At 36.8% G+C, this 24,450-nt stretch overlaps 1 pseudogene; it reads left to right on the top strand.

Annotated features, from left to right (window-relative positions):
• Positions 1 to 883: 883 nt before the first annotated feature.
• On the top strand, positions 884 to 23,893 carry LOC110684716 (annotated as a pseudogene).
• The last annotated feature ends 557 nt before the right edge of the window (positions 23,894 to 24,450 follow it).

Here is a 24,450-nt window from a genome sequence, read left to right as displayed (position 1 = left end):
ATTAGGTTCATATGAAAACTCTTTTTATATAAGAACCATGAGTACTCCTCAAATTTAGAACATGCGTTTTATTTTTTAGAACATGAAAACTTGCACATATATGGATGTTCTTAAATATCAAGGTCGTGTTCTAAAACATCAAGGTTATGTTCTTTATTTTTAAGGTTATGTTCTGATTTTTTGTGTTCTGAATTATGAAGGTTATGATGTTCTACACACGATAATTTAAAACATCACCTTGAAATTTTAGAACATGTATATTTGTTTAGGTTTCTATGCTCTAAAATGTGTACCTGTGTGTTCTAAAAGGTATTGCATATGTTCTAAATTTGAGGAGTTCTTATGGTTCTCATGTAATGAGAGTTCTCATGGGATCCTCACCATACATATATATATATATATAAACACTCGATAACATTCAATGACGTAAACTTCCCTTGACTTGCTGATGTGAATTTATACAAAACATTGGATGAGCTTATAAACTGTACTAACTGTACTACAACTTAAAAACAATGCTCTGTTTGACTACGTATGACTGATTTGGAAAATTTTACACTCCACTTAGCTTGAATAAAAGGTAGAATTTTGAACTCGTTCGGACAAAACGCAAAATTTCGGCACAGCTAGTCTATTACCAACACTGTTATAACATGGCATGATCGATTATGTTGCTTCCTTGTCTTGTTGCTTTATCCCATGAAATCATCATATATAATTACTTGTAATGTTAGATTAGTCATGTCTTACACCCATTAGCTTCCTTTCTAAATTAAATAGATAGAAAAGGGAACTTACAAAATTGGTTTCCTTTAAATCTTCAATTAAATCATAGTGTTTTCGCTGCTAATGCTTTGTCAAGTAAAAAATGGTTGTAAATTGATGTGATTTTTAATTTTGATCAGCGCATTTGCTAAATGGTACTACTATGATAGATGTCAAATGGATGGATTTTAAGGTAGAAATTTATTTTGTAGTTGTTTGGGATCTTAATAATCTGTCCGCAATTGATAGTCACTATTTGGGGCTTGCTGGTGACTGTAAGCCTCATATATTGGTTGAATTAAAATCACTTGTTCTCTTATATGGTTGCTAAAGTTGTCTTTTTCAGCTTGATGTTAATTATAATACTTCCTCCGTTTTTTTTAGTTATGTCACATTTATCAAATGGCCCTCACATTTTGTTGAGGTTTCACAACTAAAATAACCAGAGGAAGTATATTATTGATGGACCATTCACAATTTCACATTGCAGGATATTTCGTGACTTGCATAAGAGACCTTAGTCAGATGAAGGTACCTGTCATGTCATCAAAATAATTCACAGATGAAAGGAACGCTGTGAGCAAGCAAGTCCTTTTCACATCTTGTAACCTTCTGTGGAGTTGTCTTGAAATGCATATTAATGATCATCAGGTAAGTGAGGTTATCAAGTATGTAACAAACAGCAGTGCTGATAGGCTATCTGGAGGCTTATTTTCATAGAATTACAATGCTTTGATTTCTATATAAAATATTTTGTGCTGCATGTTTTCAGCTTCTGTCTTTTCATATTCTTATGTAATCTTTAACTCTTTCCTTTCTCCTTTATATTTTCTCAGCTTAATGGAAGTTTTTAGTTGTCTTCAACTTTCAATGAATGCCTTTTCTATTTCCCTACTTCTATCTTTTTCTTGGGACTATGTGCAAACCCTTGTCTTAAAATCTACGGAGTAATTCTTGAACACCTTATAATTCTCTTAGTCTTAAACATAAACTATAATTGACATTACAGCCTCATGGTTTAATATAACTTGCAAAGATTTAATGCTTTTTTGGTTTGGTTAGTGGTTTTATCTCTTACATTCTCACCATTTCAAGCTTTTTTTTATAAATATTTAATTTGAAATGTTTCTTCCTTTCTAGTGTACCTCTTTTGAATCCATGCTGGCTAGAATGACTTCCTATGAGATTTTTTTTTATATGTTTTTTTCCAGCCCGAAGATGTTGGAATTTGGAAATAATAGAAGAGGTAATATTATGATGTCCCCTCCAAAAAAAAAAAGAAAAAAAAAAGGAAAAAGAAAATGTAATACTCCCTCCGTTGCTCTAAGTTCTACCCGCTTTGACTTTTCACATATGCCAATGCACATGTTTAACTCGAAATATCTTTAGTTTCAGTTTAGTAAAAATTATATATTCTTATAGTACTCATCAAGACGTATTAAACAATACCTCATATGACTGTATATCTACTTATATATTAGACGAATTATAGAAGATTCTCTTAAATTGTGAACAGTGTAAAGATTCCAAACATATACAACTTAAAGAAACGGAACTATTATGATGTAATGGCGTTGAGGACATCTAGTAAGGTACAAGATTGTCAATATCTGCTATATTGTGTCCAAATTAGTAGCATTGTGTACTTGTAAAATATGTGGATGCAACTCAATCGTAGGTCAGAATCGTGCATTATAATGATAGGTTTGTTTTACTACAACGTTCAAAATCTGCGAATAGAACTTGATGTCCTCTTTAAGTCTGTAAGTTAGCAGAGTGTGTTGCAGGCTTGCAGCTACGCAATACTTGATTAAAAGATATTGGAAGAAAACCTTTGCTGGATATTCTCAAAGCAAAGCACGAAAGACCTCTAACCATACATGAAGAATGGCCAAACAAGCATATATCAAGACATTAATTTCTTGTTTCACCCATAGCTGACGTAGTTGGTTCGTTGGTGCATTAAAAAAGATGGTATACTGTATCCTTACAATCTACAATAGTCTAGGCTGCAGGAACACAACCAGTCATGTAGCAACACAGAAATAGGTGTTTCTAATTTCTTCGCTCTGAAAGTACAAAATTCACGTCAGGTTACTTCCTCATTGATATTGACAGTTATGTATACTGTATAGTGGTGTCAGCAACAATGAAGATAGTGGAATATGGGTAAGGTCATGCTTGAGGAGTAGTGTGTATGCAGTAGCGAATGTGTGACTGCAAACAATTGGAGCAGGGGATGAAAATCTGTATCTTTCTTGTGTTTCATGCCAGAATTGTATTTGCTACATTAGATATTCTGTTTCATGAGAACAATTGGGAAATAGTAATGCAGCATTTAGATCATTATACAAATATACATAGCTGCATTTCAGATATAGTAATACAAGAGTACTTATCCCTTGATATGAAGGGGTTAAGGTAATGTGAACATCTCCTGACACAATCATATTGGATGTGCTCACAAGTCTAGTTTAGTTGCTATGTGACATCTTATTGCTGTGTCATAGCCATTAGCCAATAGAGAAAATGCTCTCTGTGGCTTTAGAAAAACTCCTATCTATAAGATGATAGTTTGTTAGCTTCTTAATGCTGCTTTTTAATCAGAATAGAATCCTCTTATCTGGAACTCTTTTGTTACTTTTATTGGTCTCTCTTTGTGGTTATTTGTCTTTTTGTGGGGACACTTGCCTGTGTAGTGTAGAAGTTGATACTTATAATATATTCCAATTTTGAAAGCAAGGATGCAATATACATGTTGTGCTTGGACTAGAAAGGAATTTGTTAGAATTTTTTAACAAGGAGCTGCTATCTGAAGCAGTTAGATCTAATGTTCTGCACATTCTTAAAGTCATTGAGTGCAGCATTTGGTCTTCATTCATATGATCAGGTAATAACAATCCTAGTATCTCTCCAATTATTCAACAAACATATAATTTTATTATCCTTTCAGCTGAAATTTTCCTTAATTAACCATTTCTTGTCCTATTCCCTTTCTCCATTTTTAGTGTATAAATTACAGGTTGTTCAGATTCAGGCTTTATGAAATTGATGAACCTATGGACAAGGTCAACATAGTTTTGGAGCGTGTGATTCACATAATGTTTAATTCTTTGATTATCTTTCTGTTCGTTGTGACACTTTGATTGTTTCCCTTATAGTGTTGCATGTGATCATTTGCTTGTGGCGGTAGACCTTGAAGGTTTTTAGTATTTATAATTATATGTTTGCGATGTAATTTTGTTTGAGAGATTGCAAATTAGCTTTTTATTAGCATATCAAGAGAAAGTAGCAGCCATATAGTTTATAAGGGAGGTGGTAGGTTGAGTGGTGTAGCTTCTTCATTGGAAAATAATGTTTTTACCTCATACAAATTTGTAGGGATGTTAAAAAGAATCCGATCTGGCCAATCCGATCTTTTAGTTTTTGAATATTTCGGATCAGATTTTTTGGATTTTCGGATATTCGAAATATCCAATTTTTTGATTGAATAGTATAAAGACATGGAAAAGTTTGATTTGTTGCGTTTTATAGAAGTATATGATATATAATTGAAGGTAGTCTTATCTTATTGTTTTCTTGAATAGGAGGAAATTACTTAGTATAAACTGTTTAGACTTACTGGTCAATAATTGATTCATTAGGTGATTTGGGCTTCTTTGGTGAATAGTTCTTGCTCTCATATTGATTTGATTTGATAAGGATATATAGGAGAAAGAGGGACAACTGAGTTGTTGGTGAGGAAAGTTGCAACGAGAGAAAGACATGGCAGAATATGGAAAACGGCAGAATGCTTTCCCACTTGTACTTTTGTTTCTTAAATTGTTCACTCTATGTCAATCACTGGATTTTATAGAACTATACTCCATAGAAGACTACTTTATAATGATGTTATTAACGTTTATTCTTGGAAAGTTATAATGGTGTCATTATATTATTATTAATTTTGATTATAACTTATTAGACTTCATTATAATAGAGACATTAATGTATTTTACTGAATTTCTTTATGCAGAAGATTATGATCCTTGTGAAGATTTATGGCAAAAGAGAGAGAAACTTTCTTAATATTAAGGTAAAGATGGGACCTTTCAAAAAAAAAAAAACAGGTAAAGTTGGGAACAAAATAAACAGATGTTTTATACAAGTTATTGGATAAGATAAAGAATGTCATGAGTGAGGATGCTTTTGAATTCATGTTCTTGTTCACTGTCCACTTAAGTATGTAGCTCATATGTAGCTGATTCAATGCTCAAGAATAGCTTAGTCAGCACAGTAACATTATATAAACCATACCTATTGCCAATAGAGAAAATTTTCAAAAGGGGAATATTGTCTCATTGTGATGATGACCAATTTGGAAGGATAGAACCGAAGTATTTAGCATTATGCTGATGCAGTATGCCAGTATGTTTTCAATGTTGTCAAAACCAGGGGTTGGTACTATAGATTAAGGCCCCGTTTCTTTCAACTGAATGGATCATAATAACTGAATTAAATGGTTCTGAACTGATCTGAACTGAACAGAATAGTTCTGAACTGAACTGAATGGAATGACTTATAAGTTGAAAGAAACAGGGCCTAACTCCCAGTTTATCTGATGGGTATGAATGTATGATACTATGAATTTCCCATGCCTTTTGTCATTCTTGAATCGTTTTGCTGTCGTAAACCTTTGTGGTTGGTGAATTCAGACAATGGAAGGTTTCCATATGTGAGATAGTCTATGAACATGTGCGTAGCCATCTTTAGAACGATGTGCAATGCATTTGTTAGCTATTCAGTGCTATTACTGTCCCCTAGAAGATAGACTTGGTTCATTGTCTGTTATTCCAATTTTAATTGAGTGATACATTTTGCTGTCACTCACTAATGTCAAATATCAAAATTATAGACCTGGTAGAAATCTATTCTATATGCAGGTCAACACGTGTTCAATATTTATTGGGCATGGAAATGTGACTTCATGCATATCATGCGCTGCTGATTCCATAGGCATAGAAATTCCAGCATTTGAACTCTAAAAGTATGATCCCTATGATTGGATAAAGCGAAGGAAATTTTAGATTTTAACACCAGACAAATCAATGAAAATTGATATTAACACCTCCCAAAAAAAAAATTATTTTAACACCACATAAAAAAATGAAAATTTGAAGTTACCACCAGATAATGGTTTCTGTGACGGAAAAGTGACGTGGGTCCCATGTTTTAGTTTTACCTCCAATTTTCTCACACAGTAACACGATTCTTCCTCCTTCATTGATTACTTCCAACCATTTTCATTGAATTCTCTCTGAATCTTCATCTACTCAAAAAAATATCTTCATCTAGGGCATTCAATTTAGGGAAATTGTGTGGTTGGGGATAGCAGAGTACAAGGGAGCTGTCAACATTGCAGAAGAATAGCCTTTGAGGATTTGGTCATCCATCTTCCAAAAAAGGGCGAAAGTTTGGTGGTAATCTGACAATTACAGGAGAAAGATTCCAAAGAAGGTATCTTTTTTACCTTTTTACAGCAAATTCGTGTATTACTTGTGAATAATGGATGTCAATTTTGCAATTTTATGCTTAATTAGGGTTAATTTTTGGAACTGAAACAGAGAACCCTAGAAAAATTGAATTTTTTGAAATTGACTTTCTGAATTAGGTTAATTGGTGTTCTTGGTTGACATGTTAGAGTAATTAATGTATTTTTATGTTAATGAACTTAGAGAAGAGTGTATATGTGTGATTTGTTTATTGATGCATGTTGGAGTGGATGCTTTGTAGTTAAATAATCAGGTAGTGCAGTTGCTTAACAATGTGTTAATATTATACGGCTTTTAATAATACTATTATATCTGTGTTATTGGTGAGTAGATAATGGGTGACAATGAAGATATGGTGGACATCTGTCTAAGAGTGGGGGGTACATTTGTCCCTAAAAGAGTTAGCAAAGATAGACAGTTGCTTTGTTGGTGTGGGGGGTGGTGTTATTGGAGAAGAAATGTCCAAGTGTCTAAGTTGGATGTACAGGAGATTAGGACAGCTGCATTTCATGGATTTGTGCAAGGTGATATGGAGGTGCCTGTGTATTTCAACTGTTGGTATAGGCAGAAGGGTAAAACCTTTAACACTGGTAGAAGAGAGCTGGTGAACAGTGATGAAGTGAGGGGCCTTTTGGAGAATATTAATGCAGAGGGGTATGTTGAAGTCTTTGTGACAGCTCAAACTAATTTAAAGCCCAAAAGTCAGGCCCAACCCAATCCCCCCCTAAAGGATGAGGTGAGTACAAAAGGCAAAAAGGGTCAAAGTACTTCTACTGTAAGGAGGAGCCCTAGGTTTAAGAAGACAGAAGCTGAAAGGAAGGAAAGTCCACTTAGGAATAATTTAGTGACAAAGAAAGGGAAGGGAAAGCTTGCAGAAATTGGAGTGTCTGGTAGTTTAAAAGAGAAGAGTAAGGGGAAAGGTAAAGCCTCAGCAAAGGCTAAAGCATTGGTGTTTGATGAGGATGATGTTGGTGGCAACAATGAATCTGACTACTCTAGCTCAGATTTGAGTGATGAGGACTTAGATTGGGAACCTGGTGAAGAGGAATTTGATGAAGGGGATGAAGAATGGTTCATTGAAGGGTCTAAGGAGATCCTAGATAAGGTTAACAAGAGTTTGAGGAAATTAAATGAGAGTGGCATAGATCAGGGTGATATTAAAGACAAGAGGTCAGATTTGAGAGATGACCTGGATATAGGAACAGTAAGGGTCAATCCACAGGCTGATGACTGTGATTTTGAGAGTTCAAGAAGCTTGTGTTGATCTGATTTAGAGGAGGATACTGCTCCTTGGTTCAATGAAGATGTGGATTTCCAGAAGCCCATTCAGCTGCAGCTAAGGCAGAAATTCAAGAATGCTGGGATCTTGAGAAGGGTACTGAGACTGCATGCCATACAAGAGAGGTATGAGTTTTATTTTTTTCATAATGACAGTAGGAGGATTACAGTACAATGTAGGTATAGATGTGATTGTCAATTCAACACTTATACTTGTAGAATGCCTGCATGTACATGTGTGGGGGGAGTGAAGTGTCATTTCAAGGTTTATGCATCAAAACTAGTGGGTCAGGAAACTTGGAAAATTAAAAGTTGTAAATTGAAACACACTTGTCTTAGAGTGAAGAAGAACAGGATGATTACTGCTGAATACATAGCAGATAGGTACCTAGAAGAGTTTAGGTCTAATTCTGCATGGAGAATTAAGGATATTAGGGCTAGGGTTCTTAATGATTTGGGAATTGAGGTGACCTACTTTAAAGCATGGATGGCAAGGTGTAGGGAAAAACTAATCATTTTTGGTTCAGCAAGGGAACAGTATGCTAGGGTCTGGGATTATGGAAAGGCTGTGATGAAGTACAATCCTGGCTCTAGGTGCAATGTGGTTGTGGAAGGTATAGAAAGCCCTGAGCCCCCTCTATTTTTGAGAATGTTCATGTGCTTAAGGACTTTGAGAGATGGCTTTGCTAAGGGCTGTACGCCAATGATTGGGGTGGATGGTTGTCACCTCAAGGGTGCATATCCAGGACAAATCCTAATGGTAGTAGCTAAGGATGGGAACAACAACCTATTCCCTTTAGCTTGGGCAACTGTGGAAGGAGAAAATAAAGACAGTTGGGGTTGGTTTTTAGAGTCTTTGATGGCAATGTTCACACATGACCAAGGAGCAGGGCTGACAATAATGTCAGACAGGCAAAAGGTAAACTTTCATGTTTTTGCCATTTCATTTATTTCAATCAATACCAGTTTACCTTCTGTTTATTTAATATAGTAACAACATGTTTATTGAATGAATATTGTAGGGTCTTCTGGAGGCAATGGATGATGTTGTGCCAAAAGCTGAAAAAAGGTTTTGTGTGAGGCACATTTGGGCAAACTTCAAGCTCAAGTTCACTGGGTCAACATACAAGGAACTGTTTTGGGTAACAGCCAGATCAACCACTGAGGTAAGTTATATATTGTATGCAAAGTAATTTCTACTTCTATCTTGCTTTCAAACTGGTTCATGTGCTGAATTTTGCTCCATTATTGCATGTTGTCAGTTTAACTTTAAATTTGCAATAGACTCTATTAAAGAGTTGTCACAAGAGGCATATGATTATTTAGTCAAAACCCCCACCAAGTCTTGGTCAAGACATGCCTTCTCATCTAACTGCAAGTCCAACATATTGTTAAACAACATGTGTGAGACTTTCAATGCAGTGATTAGGCCTGCCAGGGATAAGCCTATCGTCACCCAAATGGAATGGATGAGGAGGTATGTGATGAATAGGAACAATGAAAAGTGGGAAGATTCTAAAACAATTACAAGCAACCTTACTCCTTATGTGAGGAATGTCCTGGCTAGGATAGAATTTGTTGCTAGGAAGTGTGTTGTACAACCATCAAGAGGGTCAAAATTTGAGGTGCAGTTGATGGATGATCAAGAATGTGTGGATTTGGAGAAGGAAAGTTGTACATGTTATCACTGGGAACTGACTGGTATTCCATGTGTGCATGCTTATGCATGAATGATGGACATTAGGGGTGACATGGAGGCATATGTGGACCCTTGTAACACCATGGATTCATACAGGAAAACTTATGAACCCCCTATCCAACCCATGCCTAGTCCCAAACACTGGGAGAGAGTCAAGATGAGGGAGCCACAGCCACTTGCATTTAAGGTACAGCCTGGAAGACCAAAGAGCAAAAAAAGGAAACTTGAACCAGGGGAATCTTTTACTGCAAGTGGACAGCCAATGACAGCAAAGAGGAAAAAACAGTGCAGTAAATGTGCTGGTTTTGGTCACTATGCCAAGACCTGCAAAAAGCCTGCTGCACCAGCAACAACAGCAACAGATGTGCCAAGGCCACCAGGCAGACCAGCCTCCAATACTCCTTGGGTGGTGGAGGAGAGGAAGAAGAAAGAAGCCAGAGCTACAAAAACGGTATGAATGTTGTATCATGTGTTTCTTTACCTTTATTAACTATGATCTGTAAGCTAACTAAGTTTTTCAATCCTAAAACAGAGCTCAAGTCAACCAAGCACAAGTCAGCCATCCTCAAGTCAGCCTAAGACAAAACAGCAGTCAAAGGCTTCCTCAAGCCAACCTGAACCAACCACTGCTCAAGAACCAAATACAAATTTTCTGATTTCCTCCAGCCAGCCTGCACCAACAACAGGGCAGCAACCAACACACACAGGTGTGATAACAAGGTCCAAGCTGCAAACAATCAGGGCTGTAAACCTCACTCAGTGATGTAATAAGGGCTAGCTAGAAAACAATGTCATATTTTGTTTCATTAATGTCAGTTTTTGATGGGTTGTCATTAACATTTGAACAATCACAAACTTGAAGTTACTATATTTTGTATGGCTGTAACTGCCATTAAAACAGGTTGAAGTACACACCTTTTGGCAAGTACTTTTGATTAATTATGTTAAATTCTCCATTTTGCAGTTTGTATTCAAATTACAAAGTTCCCCAACCCCTTATCTTTAATGCATCAAATGCACATCTAACACATAAATAGTTGGAATTCATTCATGTAAGTAAATAGTTCATTACACAAAAGCTCCCAACACTTCAAGTCACAAAATACAAATTCAACAACCTAATTCTGCTAACTTAGAACTAAACACCCCTAACCATTAGGAAAACTACCCCAATTGACAAACTAATATAGATAGCCATGCCCACCCATAAACAGTTCACTGAAGACTTCTCCACTGCCATACAATCCCTGTTCATTCTCTTTCTTTCAGCATTCAAAGTCTTGCATCTCATCTTCAAATTGTCAACTTCATTAAGGAGGCACCTCCTTTGCCCACTGATTTCATCAACTTCCCTCTTCAACTCATTCACTTCACCCTTAAGCAGCTTCTTATCCAACAACAGGTTGTTGATGACCCCTGTTTGCCAATCTGTCCCATCAGGTTGGTTAACCCATTCGAAGACCTTGCAGCCCCTTGTTTCTGTGACTTGATCAAAAAACTTGCAAGATCTGAACTTCCTCCCTGGATTCTCCCTAGTCCAGCTAGTTAGTCTGGTCATTGGCACTCCACACTAGCACTTTCTCTCCTTTGAAGGAGAGTAGCTCAAAGAAGACATAATCTGCATCAATTGAGGATAATTTATACATTTACTGCTTTGTACACAAACGAATTAAAAGTCCCAACACCAACTTCCAATTAAAATGTCCTAACAAGAAAACCCCCAATTTCATATCCATATAAACCCTAATTTTTTGAAATTGGCAATTTGATGCAACAATGATAATCGAAACACCAAATCCACCATAATTCATGACTAAATTACTAAAATAAGGAAATTTTAACCCTAATTATATACCAAACAAGCACAATTCGCCATTAAATTACAGAGAAAGTGAGATTTTACCACCTGCAAATCGTTCCTCGACCCCAACAAAACCAAGAATTCTTGATATGAAATCGTATTTTTGAATGAAAAGCAACCAAAATCAACCTAATTAATCCAAAATTTGCTAAGAAAAGAAGAAAATCGAAGAGAATCGTGCATTTATAAACAGATGTTCAAAAAGTATCCATTGGAGTGGGACCCAGTAACAGTTCCGTTAACAGATTTAAGTTTTTGGTGGTAACTTCAAATTTTTATTTTTTTATGTGGTGTTAAAATAATTTTTTTTTTGGGAGGTGTTAATATCAATTTTCATTGATTTGTCTGGTGTTAAAATCTAAAATTTCCTAAAGCGAACTCAGGTTGAATATCCGCTACTTGCTATTACTGCTTTTATATTTTGCATTTGAGTCATGTTGTTCCTATCATTATGCTTTTATTTTGTAACAAGTGTGTTTCTGATTGTAAGGTGTCAATGCATATACCATACTGCACCAAACTTTTTCACTTGACTGTATATTTGCACTCTGGATTTGACTAATGTAGCCTTTTCCCCATTCTTCTTATAAAAACCTATAATGTCTTAGTTACTAATGTATATCTTTAACACTTTCTTCAGAAATCATTTGATCCAGTGGAAGTAAGGGCCTCTGGATTGTGCCAGAGTGGAAAACTGCTCTTGTATGACCATCAGTGTCTTAGTTTTCTGATTCTTTCAAAGAATATGATGTAGTTTGTTTGACTTATTGTTGTATTTTTTTTTTCAGTTTTTATCATTTCTTTTATGTCATTTATTATCTTCTGCCTTGCTGGAGGATGCACAGGCGAAAAATATTATTTTAAATACTGGTTTAGCTTTTGGAACTGGAGAGCATGCTACAACCAAGATGTGTTTTCTGTTGCTACATCAAACTGTAACAGGAGGTGAACATTTCCTGGACTACGACACAGGGTCTGGAAATCTCTCAATTGCAGCTTTGAAGGTACACTCTACATAAAAGGAAATCCATATTGTTTGGAATCTTTATATCTTTTTTTAAATTTTTAAAACAATATTATTTGGAATCTTCCGTGTAGTTTTAGACTCTCCATTCTGTAAGATATGGCCTTTTCATTTTAGTGAAGATGGACTAAAGTTTCTTTCCACTGTGTATCCAGTTCACTCGTGTTGATTATTGTTTCTCATAAGAGGGGTTAATGGTACATCATGGCATGTGGAGGAAAACCTTTTAATTTTTCTTAGAACTCTCGTGAGAACAGATTGTTTGGATCTAAATCCTTTGGCTGACACGAACTGCTAACTGTTTTTTGAAGTTGAACCACTTTTTGTAGCTCCTTATTTCCAAAAGTTTGCTCTTAATTTTTAGGTTTTTTTTTAGCCAATTTTTAGGTAATTTTTCTAAAAAGGGATCTGCACAATTAAGAAAGAATATTGAGTACAAGGCTAGGTATAAACACTTAATAGTGAATGGAAAGCGGAACTAACGATTGATTCCTTCCATTTGACTCTTATCATATGCTAATTGTACTCATAAGTTTATTTCATTGACAAGCTTGACATTATATTTTTGGGAAGAGAGTGTTGGGAAACCTTGATGTTCTGCCCTTATACCTTCTCAAAATGATTGAAATGTATGCCCTACCTTTTCTGAATGACTATACTGATCTAGTGATCTTGTTAAATCATAATGGCTCTTGTTTTATAAACATAAATTTTGTCAAATGAAGTTGGGTTCAACTTTGTCAGTTGGGGTTGATATTGATCCTCAAGCAATAACAGCCACACATCAGACTGCTGAACTGAATAATATAGAACCTCAGAAATTGATGCTGTATTTAGTACCCTTAAAAGACAATACTTTTTGTCTGGAAGAAAAAGTGCAGGAAAATATGCATGCTATGGAGCTTGCTGCAGATCAAAATGTCATAGAGACAGATAAATACGTGTAGACACCCATTTGTGTCTCCCCAAAACCAAACCCAGTGATGAGTACCTTTCACGTCGAATCATAATCGAATGAAACGAAAGTGTAGAAAGGTCTAGTGTTGCGGAAAGTTTTATTTCTTTTCTTTTCTCTTCTTCCTATTTTTGAAAACTTTATTTTAAGAAAACAGCCAATCCAGTTTGGTTGGTCCATGATATGGGTCCAATAGTGGTGTAGTTGGATGGGGCTTGCAAATACCTTTCCAACGATATATTATAAGCCCAATTCCGATGAATATTAAGGAATTTATGGCCAATTTACTAAACTGGGCCCGGTTTGAGCTTTATGTACGGCCCAATGATCTAGGGGAGGGCCTAATATGATTTATCATTCCTAATGCAATTAGGAATGGTTTTAGTCTTCTAGAACATTCTAGAAGGTCTTATCATTCTTAATTCAATTAGGATTCTTCAGAGTTTTAATCAAGATCAAATAGCATTTTCGACTGAAATTATATTATTTTATCTTCCAGTACGGGAAATTTATCAGATTTTCGAAAACGCGTTGAAATCCAATTTGGCGTCCAACCCCAGGCCTTGGCGCCTGGAATCAGGATTGGCGCCAGACGCCAGCCATTGGCGCTTGACGCTAGCCACTGGTCCTGGCGCCAATGAGCCAAGGCTGGCGCCAATGTGTTTTTGTGGTCTTCAGATTCTGTTTTGATAAATTATCTTTTTTGGATGATTTTCTCTATAAATATCGTATCGAAAACTCCGTTTTCATTCACCAACTATCTTCAACATTCACCAATTCTCCTTATTCTTAAGTCTTCATCAACTATCTTCATTATTCATCAATTACCAATAATCAACTCTCTTCATTCACAAAATTATTCATCAATTACCATTCATTAAGTCTCTTCATTCATCATCTACATCATTCATTCATCAATTTTCATCAACTTTCATTCATTCTTTCCACTCTTTCTTGCTTTTTAATACAAAATTCCGCATTCACAAGATCTAGAAACACCTAGCCATATTCGAAGTTGCCTTCGCCCTAGACGTGAAAGGTTTTAATTTATGAGGGTTTGGTCCCAAATCTCTCTTTTAATTATTTAATTTAATTGCTTTGATTATTATTTTCCTTGAAGTTATTAACGTGTGTATTTTGTTATTAGAAAGAGGTACGAGGCATCCAAGTAAGTACTTTAATTGATTAATTGATTTTATGATGTAGAAATCATGTTTAGATTGTTATTTTGATTCCTAGTATCATGTCTAGGGTATCTTTAATATTAAGTATGATTAAAAGTATGATGCTTCCTATACTCCCTAATATTTATGATTATTGATTATGATTGATATTATTGTTATTAATGATGTTGATTATTTATTATGTTGCTTGATATGCATATTATTTTATTTGTTATTGCTTGATCACCTTTTATTGCATGTTTAAAGGGAATTGGTATTTGCAAACACGCTTAATAAGATAATTAATAATCTTGTTAGGTTAATTGTGATTATAATTCAAGTGATCGCCAATAATAGATTTATTTTTGCATTAAATTCAACCAACATAGATTAAACAGGTTTAGGGTTAATCCTATTGATTGTATGTTAATCAGAAAGCGCACATGAATACGAGTAGAATAAAGTAGAGGCCTATTATTAGGGCAGGTTCAATCTCTTTTAGGTTGGATTTGTACCATCATCCCTGGACCCTTATTTGGTTCATGACCTTATGGAGTTGACGATCTCTTGGATCGTTAAGGGGTGTAACCTTCACCTCGTGAACGGTTTACAAGTTCCTAAAAAACTTGTTGGCGACTCTTTTGCTCTATCTTCTTCCCTTTTGGACGCCACCGTACTTTAGTGTATGATCACAGTGGGGTTCAAGCTAGTGGGGTTTTTAAAGGCTTGAAATTATTCCCTACAGTTTTTGGCGACTCCATTGGGGATGATTTCTTTTTTAATTCCTGAATTTGTTTCGGCAATGATTTAGAATGAGTGGATGAGACTCGAAAAGTTCTAAGTATTTCATGTGCGTAATTTTGATTAACATTATTGTCATATGCATAAAAAGGTTCTCATTGGAAAGACCATCCGTAATGAGTCAAAAACATAGGATTTTACACGTAGGAAATTTGAGAAATGTCTTTCACAACTAGGACTAAAATAACACCGCGCGAAACTGGATGATTTTATTGAGCACAGAAAGCTCCTGAGGCATGTGGGAAGTAGCTTCAGAACCAGAGCTTGGCGCCAAACTTTTAGCCGTAGCGCCAGACGCCAGTATTGGCGCCAGGCGCTACAGTTAAAAGTTGGCGCCAGTCTCTGTTTGCTGGCGCCAATTTCCCCCAATACCGAGCCAGAAATATGCGTTCTAATTTCGACCGGTTTTTCGTATTGTTTGCTCGATCCTGCTTCCTTATTGAATTTTTTCTCACTTTTCTGAAACCCATATGTGTTCTACATATGGACATAACCCTCTGGGAATTCATGCTCTATCTACCCGATTGAACGCTCCTGGCAACAAAGGGTACATATGAGAGGTTGAATTCACCAAACCATGGAAGTGAGTTTCTTTTAAAAACTCGCGGTGTTCTATCCACACGCGTTAACCCTTCATGGTTAGGCTTCTACGCGGTGCATCTGGACAATTAACCATGGACCCTATTTGACTAAACCATATCCCGAACTTTAGAGAACTAGAGCCATGGTTAGGTTGCGAACTCATTGCATCATATTGTGCCTACTTGCCTAATTGTGCATTATTTGTTGTGCATATATATCCTATGCTCTTCTTAACCGTTTGTTGATTTGTGTTGAGATTAAAATTAATGACTTAAAGAACTTTGCCTAATTAATTAATTAATTATTTAATTTGAGTCAATAAAGTTTCTTCTTAATCAGAATTGACCTAGTATGACTTTAGGCATACCCCAGTTGACTAATAATACCGAAAACAGTCCCAGACAAGGCTCCAGTATTGGCGCCAAAGTCTGAGCTGTAGCGCCACTGTATGGTGTGTAGCGCCAGACATTTACTAAAAAGCACCATTTTGTGACGCCAGTCCTGTCGCTTGGCCGACAGTTCGGATTATTTGTCGAGTCATCACCTAGGGTCTAATTAACCAGTTTGCTAATTAATTCGGTTAATTTTCGCTGTGAATAACACCTTGTCAAGTCATTAATCGAGTCTTGGTCACATAGTCTAGCCACATGGTCATGAAAAAAGTCTCAACATGTCACCTACACTCACTAGTCTTAGCACACACTTCGAGTATGCATCACCATGACCATGTCTTAGGTTCGTGCACAAGTCGGTCTTTTCCGTCATTGGAGTTGGGGGGTACATTCTATCCCTAATTCCTCATATCCCTCCATCTAAATATTTCTTCACATTCTTCCATCTTTCTTCACTTCCTCCATTCATTGCATGTTGAATAAAGTTTGAGTCAAATAATTACAATAAGTATCCCCAAATTCCTTTTCCACAGTACTTGGTCAAGGAGAGAAGGCGATTAATCAAGGACAACCTCTTTATTCAAGAAACCGATTCGTGAAAAGAGGAAGGCTAAAAAGATAATGGCAACTCAAGAAGAAGTCAATGAGCTCAGGAACCAATTGGTTACCATGACTGAAACACTGAAGCTCCTCACACTTAAGGTTGATGATCCCGTGAAGCAACAACAGATGGACCTCATGCAAGAGAGTCTGAGCAAGTTATCTAGTGACTATAAATTTTAGGGCATGAGCTCGCAAGGGGTCTCGCTGGATAAATTACTTCTTCCGCATAAGTTCAACGCCACTGGCATCCCTAATTTCAAGGCAACAGATAACCCTTACTTCCATCTAAGAGCTTTTGAAACTATAATGAGCATTAAGGGTATCGATAAGAAGATTTTCCCCTCTCTGTTCCCACTATCTCTCGGAACCGTTTGTCAACAATGGTTTTTCTTCCTTGACAAAGAAAAAACCTCTTCTTGGGAGTCGATAACAAACGCTTTCATAGATAGATATAAGTGCAACATCCAAGACGAGACAAACCACAGACAACTTGAGATGTTAAAACAAAAGGAAAACGAAGGGTTCACTTCCTTCTTCAAAAAATGGAGGGAAGCTTCTGCTAATATGGTCAAGGCTCCTACCGAAAAATAATCTGTGAGGATGTTTATCAAGAATCTCCAAGGGAAGTATTCAAAGCACTTAAAGTACCAACACAACTTGAATACTTTCAAAGTTGTTTATAATATAGGCATTGACATTGAAGATGACCTTCTGAAAGATAATAGTGCAAGAGGAAAGAAGAGCGACCATCCTTCTTCTTCCTCTAATGAGGTACATGCTACAAACATCTCTAAACCACGAATCCAAAGATCAAAAAGGGTGTTCACTCCACTTGGTATAAGTTATGAAACGGTTTTCGAGAAGCTACATCACAAAGGACTAGTCATGCCCATAGGGCCCATCAAAGATCCGGTTCCAGAAGCTAGGCCACCTAAGTGGGACCCTAATAAGCACTGTAAATATCATCAAGGAAAGGGTCACAACACTGAAGAGTGTTGGAAACTCAAAGAAGCTATTCAAGATCTGATCGATGACAATGAAACTTCCGAGATTCTAGCCATCGAAGATGACCAAGCATCCTTTGATCCATCACTTCTTATCACACCTGTAGGAGAGCCTATGATCGAGACAGCTTATATGAACTCTCTCGATGAAGTGGCCATAATTGAGGAGGATGAAAGTCTTTTCTTAGAAGACTCGTCAAGCCTAAAAGAGGAAATTCAAAAACTGCAAGATGTCATTGCCATGGTCTTGAATGTGGTAGAAGGATTAGCAAATCGGGTGATGGCCATCGAACAAAATTCTCGCCAAGGGTTTAATGAAGGACTCAATGCTCCTAAACCACAAGCAAAACGGACCATTGAAGAATACACACCTATAAGAATGACTTTCAATGAAGCTTTCGATTGTCTCCACAATCAAGGATCAAAAAGGAAACCCAGGCGAGTGTTCACGCCCATTGGAATGACCTACGATGCTGCTTTCGATCGTCTCTATGATCGAGGATTAATCAAACCTATTGGCCCTACTGAGGATCCAACACTAGAAAATTGATCTTCGAGATGGAATCCAAATTCCTATTGCAAGTACCATCGAGGAAACGGTCATACCACTGATGAATGCTACAAGTTTCAAAATCTCATTCAAGACCTCATAGAAACAAACAAGGTCCCATTTCCTCTAGCTAGCGAGAAGACTGGGCGATGATGAAGCGAATGACACAAGACAAGAGGCGAGCTGCAACGACAAGATTTCATGGCCTCTTTTTCTATTTCTTTTTCATCTTTTCTTTCCCCAATAAGTCTAGCATAGGCACCTTTTTCATTTCCTTAGATTAACTTTGTAGATTCTTTATTTTCTTCTAATAAAATGAGCATCTATTTCCTTGCACATGATCATTTCATTACATTGCATTCAAAACCATGTCGAATTAAGCACAAGGTATACCAATGATTTGAGGAACCCCTTATAGCCATATCATATCTCCTTTCGCCTTTCAAATATGCAATCCTTTCTTCATAAACCACTTTGAGCCTCGTCTAACGATAGACCTTTTTTTTTCAACCTACATCTATCTAACCTTGGGATGGGATGGCGTGCAACTTATGCAATTCTAAAGAAAGCTTGAGCAAATTCAAAAGAAAGCAATAGCAAAAAATAAGCAATAATAAAAAACGAAAACAAGTGTACAAAAGGGTAAGTGTTCCAATGTCTTTGATATGAAAGTATCTTCGGTATGAACATGTCTCAGATTGCGTCTCTTATCGAGTGCTCGGTACCGTTCCTGAGAAACATGAATGCCAAGTGAGTGATAGACCGCATGATCGGGATTGTCCGCACTTATAAAAATAAAATAAATGCTAAAACAAAAGAGAGCTAAAAAAGAGTAGAAACTCAAGCATAAAAATATAAAGATTCGAAAGCAAGGTTGCACACCTTGGGGGCTTATCTAGGGTCTTGAGCCTTTATCCCCTTCTTCTTCAAACCTTTAGCCTAACCACGTTACAACCCTTAAAAAGACCTTTTTTGAGGTATACACACTTGTGCGAGGTTCGGTTAGAGCTACGTTCGGCCTGCTTCCTAACTGATACGTAGGCAACTTCACATCGAGGTGCGGCCGTAATAAACATGCATTCATATTCACATTCACACACTTGCACCATGATCATATCAAGGAATCTCCAATGCTGATCCCTTTTCACTTAGAGCTAGACTTGGGGGCTTGGTCTATACATCATTAGCTTACCTAGCCTAAGAGTCACCATTATTTGGCTCTTCTAACAATATGTTTTTCCACACACTTAGCTTTTGTGGCCTAGCTTTAGTGTCACTATCACACACTGCACAGATACATGACCAAATATACTTCCCTTAGGAACCCTTTGTCATGAAATCTTAACATAACGATGAAGCATGCCTTGTCACATCACTCCTTAATCATAATTGTCATTACATAGAAGTATGAAGTACTTAGCCTTCGTGCCTAAGTTACCCAAATACTTTCATCATTGAGTCAACAGTTGAGATAGCCTAGGATGGATTAATCCTTGCACCTTGAGAGATAGTATCAAACAACATTTGACTAAGCTCCTCATTCAACATGCATCTTCAAAACTTCGCTTCTTCTTTTTCACGTCTTTCTTTTTCGGGAGAAAGTCGGTACCCTCCACAAAAATGACGGAAATTTTTTGCATTTTTCGAGTCGCATAATCAACACTATGCACACACGGGTCATGAGTCTAACACATGTGTCATTACACTTCGAGTCGAGTCAACCTCGAGTCAGTCAAACATATCGAGTCCAGTTTATACCTTGAGTCGTGTCAAGTCAATGAGTCAAGCAACATTAAACCTTAGGTCAACCCTAATATAATTAAGCCTTAGGTCAACCCTAAGATAATTAAAGAAATTGCCAAAGGTCTATAGTCAAAAATAAATACAGGTGTAGCAGAACAGGGAAGACCCTATCACAGCGTTCGGCGACAGAATCAATTCTTGGCGCCAGAAATATCTCAACAACAACAGAGCTCGAAGCCTCTCAGAAAGGGGATTTCGACTTCATACAGCAATTTTGGGTTCCTTGGTACGCTAGTTAGCCCCTATAAGAAATTTGACATGATTAAGTAGTCAGTTTGATTACAATTGCAATAAGTGATCGACCTGATGAAAGATCGTCTCACTTAGCTTAAAGCGCCTAATCACGGAAACACCGACATACTGGTTTTAGCGGAGTAAAATTCAGGCGAGCTTTAGAGATCGACAAACGTTGGTCTTCGGAAATTTTTCTTCAGAACATTATCGCAACAAACATTCAAGCACCGAAGCTCTATTTTTCAGAGACGCGTGAACATTTCCATCAAAAGCTCTTTTGCTCCAGAGACGCGTGGGCATATCATCAAAGCTCTATTGTTCAGAGACGCGTGAACATTTCATTCAAGCTCTTTTGAGACGCGTGGACATTTCATTCAAAAGCTCTTTTGCTTCAGAGACGCGTGGGTATATCATCAAAGCTCTTTTGTTCAGAGACGCGTGGACATTTCATTCAAAAGCTCTTTTGCTCCAGAGACGCGTGGGCATCCTATTATCAAGCTCTTTTGTTCAGAGACGCGTGAACATATCAAAAAGAAGCTCTTTGTTCAGAGACGAGTGAACATCGAAAAGGCAAGGTGGTGTTCCCTAGATTGTGGAAAGTTGTCACAAGCAACTGAAGGTAATTTCGGGCGAAGTTGTCTTCGATCATATTCCCTTAGGCATGGAAGATGATCATAATGTGGATGGAGATTGTTTCGAGAGAAATAATTTTCGATGATATTCCCTTGGACGTGGAATATTATCACAGCGGAGAGGATAGTTTCAGGCGAAGCAATCTTCTAATCTGGAAGCAGTTACAAGTCGTAGCAGTTTTCAAGCGGGATGGCATTCTCTAACTTGCAGGAGGTCGTCAAAACAACACCAACAACAGCAATCAGTTACTTTCAGAGACGTGTGCTCGACGGTGCAAGATACGCGTTTCTTAACTCTTTTATCTGTTTTAACTAATTCTAGTTTTGCAGGTATCGGCGTTACAAGATTGATTTAGGATCGCAGAACGTTCTGAATCATTCTCAGTCCCTATCGCTACTTTGACTTTCGTTTTCGAAACTGGCGTTTCTCCAAACTCAGTCAAAGTGCGGGCTTCTGTAGACACCCATTTGTGTCTCCCCAAAACCAAACCCAGTGATGAGTACCTTTCACGTCAAATCATAATCGAATGAAACGAAAATGTGGAAAGGTCTAGTGTTGCGGAAAGTTTTATTTCTTTTCTTTTCACTTCTTCCTGTTTTTGAAAACTTTACTTTAAGAAAACAGCCAATCCAGTTTGTTTGGTCCATGATATGGGTCCAATAGTGGTGTAGTTGGATGGGGCTTGCAAAGAACTTTCCAACGATATATTATAAGCCCAATTCCGATGAATATTGAGGAATTTATGGCCAATTTACTAAACTGGGCCCGGTTTGAGCTTTATGTACGGCCCAATGATCTAGGGGAGGGCCTAATATGATTTATCATTCCTAATGCAATTAGGAATGGTTTTAGTCTTCTAGAACATTCTAGAAGGTCTTATCATTCTTAATTCAATTAGGATTATTCAGAGTTTTAATCAAGATCAAATAGCATTTTCGACTGAAATTATATTATTTTATCTTCCAGTATGGGAAATTTATCAGATTTTCGAAAATGCGTTGAAATCCAATTTGGCGTCCAACCCCAGGCCTTGGCGCCTGGAATCAGGATTGGCGCCAGACGCCAGCCATTGGCGCCTGACGCTAGCCATTGGTCCTGGCGCCAATGAGCCAGGGCTGGCGCCAATGTGTTTTTGTGGTCTTCAGATTCTGTTTTGATAAATTATCTTTTTTGGATGATTTTATCTATAAATATCGTATCAAAAACTCCGTTTTCATTCACCAACTATCTTCAACATTCACCAATTCTCCTTATTCTTAAGACTTAATCAACTATCTTCATTATTCATCAATTACCAATAATCAACTCTCTTCATTCACAAAATTATTCATCAATTAACATTCATTAATTCTCTTCATTCATCATCTACATCATTCATTCATCAATTTTCATCAACTTTCATTCATTATTTCCACTCTTTCTTGCTTCTTAATACAAAATTCCGCATTCACAAGATCTAGAAACACCTAGCCATATTCGAAGTTTCCCTTCGCCCTAGACGTGAAAGGTTTTAATTTCTGAGGGTTTGGTCCCAAATCTCTCTTTCAATTATTTAATTTAATTGCTTTGATTATTATTTTCCTTGAAGTTACTAACGTGTGTATTTTGTTATTAGAATGAGGTACGAGGCATCCAAGTAAGTACTTTAATTGATTAATTAATTTTATGATGTAGAAATCATGTTTAGATTGTTATTTTGATTCCTAGTATCATGTCTAGGGTATCTTTAATATTAAGTATGATTAAAAGTATGATGCTTCCTATACTCCTTAATATTTATGATTATTGATTATGATTGATATTATTGTTATTAATGATGTTGATTATTTATTATGTTGCTTGATATGCATATTATTTTATTTGTTATTGCTTGATCACCTTGTATTGCATGTTTAAAGGGAATTGGTATTTGCAAACACGCTTAATAAGATAATTAATAATCTTGTTAGGTTAATTGTGATTATAATTCAAGTGATCGCCAATAATAGATTTATTTGTGCATTAAATTCAACCAACATAGATTAAATAGGTTTAGGGTTAATCCTATTGATTGTATATTAATCAGAAAGCGCACATGAATACGAGCAGAATAAAGTAGAGGTCTATTATTAGGGCAGGTTCAATCTCTTTTAGGTTGGATTTGTACGATCATCCCCGGACCCTTATTTGGTTCATGACCTTATGGAGTTGATGATCTCTTGGATCGTTAAGGGGTGTAACCTTCACCTCGTGAACGGTTTACAAGTTCCTAAAAAACTTGTTGGCGACTCTTTTACTCTATCTTCTTCCCTTTTGGACGCCACCGTACTTTAGTGTATGATCACAGTGGGGTTCAAGCTAGTGGGATTTTTAAAGGCTTGAAATTATTCCCTACAATACGACAGTCATTAAGGGGCAGCCCGGTGCACATTGGCGTCCCCGTTAGGCGAGGGTCCGGGGAAGGGTCCCACCACAAGGGTGTATAGGGGGCAAGCCTTCCCTTGTCAAATACGACAGTCATTGCGAACATTTTATTAAATCTGCTTTTGTCTTTGGTGGATGAAATTGTTTCATGTGCTAAAGTAGGAGCAACAGTTGGCCTCTCTGGTGTATTACATGGCCAGGTAGTTGACTTCCATCAAATTTATTATATCCTGATTCCTGAACACAAACTTACTCCGAAGAACATAGATTTAGTTTCCATATATTTGCACTTTTGATGTGACCAACTATATTGCACAAAAACAATAATGTTGACCCAGTGTGGATCAAGTCTAAAAAGACTTGCAGGAAAGTTAAGATATTATGGAGAGAAATTGAGAATACAAAACACACTAATTTTTAGTACTTTTATATTCATGTGACGCTGTTTTTAACTACAACTAGACAGTGGTAAGAAACTGAAAAGGTATATATTCTGAGTTACTGTTATTGGTGGTGGTTTTATATGTCGTAGACCGATATTCACAGTATTTGGAAGACATTTCAGTCTCTGAAATGGAAGATTGGGCCTGCATAAAGGGAAGAAAGAAATGAAGTAGCTAGAAAGGGAGATAATGGAATTCTGGAAGACATCGTTTCCATTCATAGTGTTGTAAACAAAAGAAGAAACCGCTAAAAAATGATTATTCCATTTGTTGTATAAGTTTTGCTTGTTAATTGGCAGGGATACTCATTCTGAGTTTTCACATTTTCCAAGTTCCGACACTGAAGGAGTGGACTTATTTTACGGGAACTATCTCTTGTAACCCTGCAATTTTAATAGTTTTTTATTTAATTATCAACATTGTTGTATTTTTGCAGGAATATAAAATGGTGTTGTTGAAGTTGAAGGAGTTGCTAATGAACAAGCATCAGAACAAGAAGCAGATAATTAAAGCTGCTGAAGGTACGTAGCTGAAATGCACACGTTTGTTTTATTTCTTTTTAGTTTACAGCTGCTTCATAGTTTTCATTTGTTCAATTCATATAAGCGGGTTGTCACGCGTCAGCGCAGATCGCCCGTGCGGCGCCTGAATCTCCGAGGCTTAGATATAGGCCAGCCTACCCCATATCCGCAACAAGCTTGAAAACAAGGAATAAGACACGCAATG

Source organism: Chenopodium quinoa, unplaced genomic scaffold (assembly GCF_001683475.1).
Source record: "Chenopodium quinoa cultivar QQ74 unplaced genomic scaffold, ASM168347v1, whole genome shotgun sequence".
NCBI classification, from domain to species: domain Eukaryota; kingdom Viridiplantae; phylum Streptophyta; class Magnoliopsida; order Caryophyllales; family Amaranthaceae; genus Chenopodium; species Chenopodium quinoa.
Note: the sequence above shows the minus strand (reverse complement) of the source record. Positions and strands in the feature narration are given on the sequence as shown.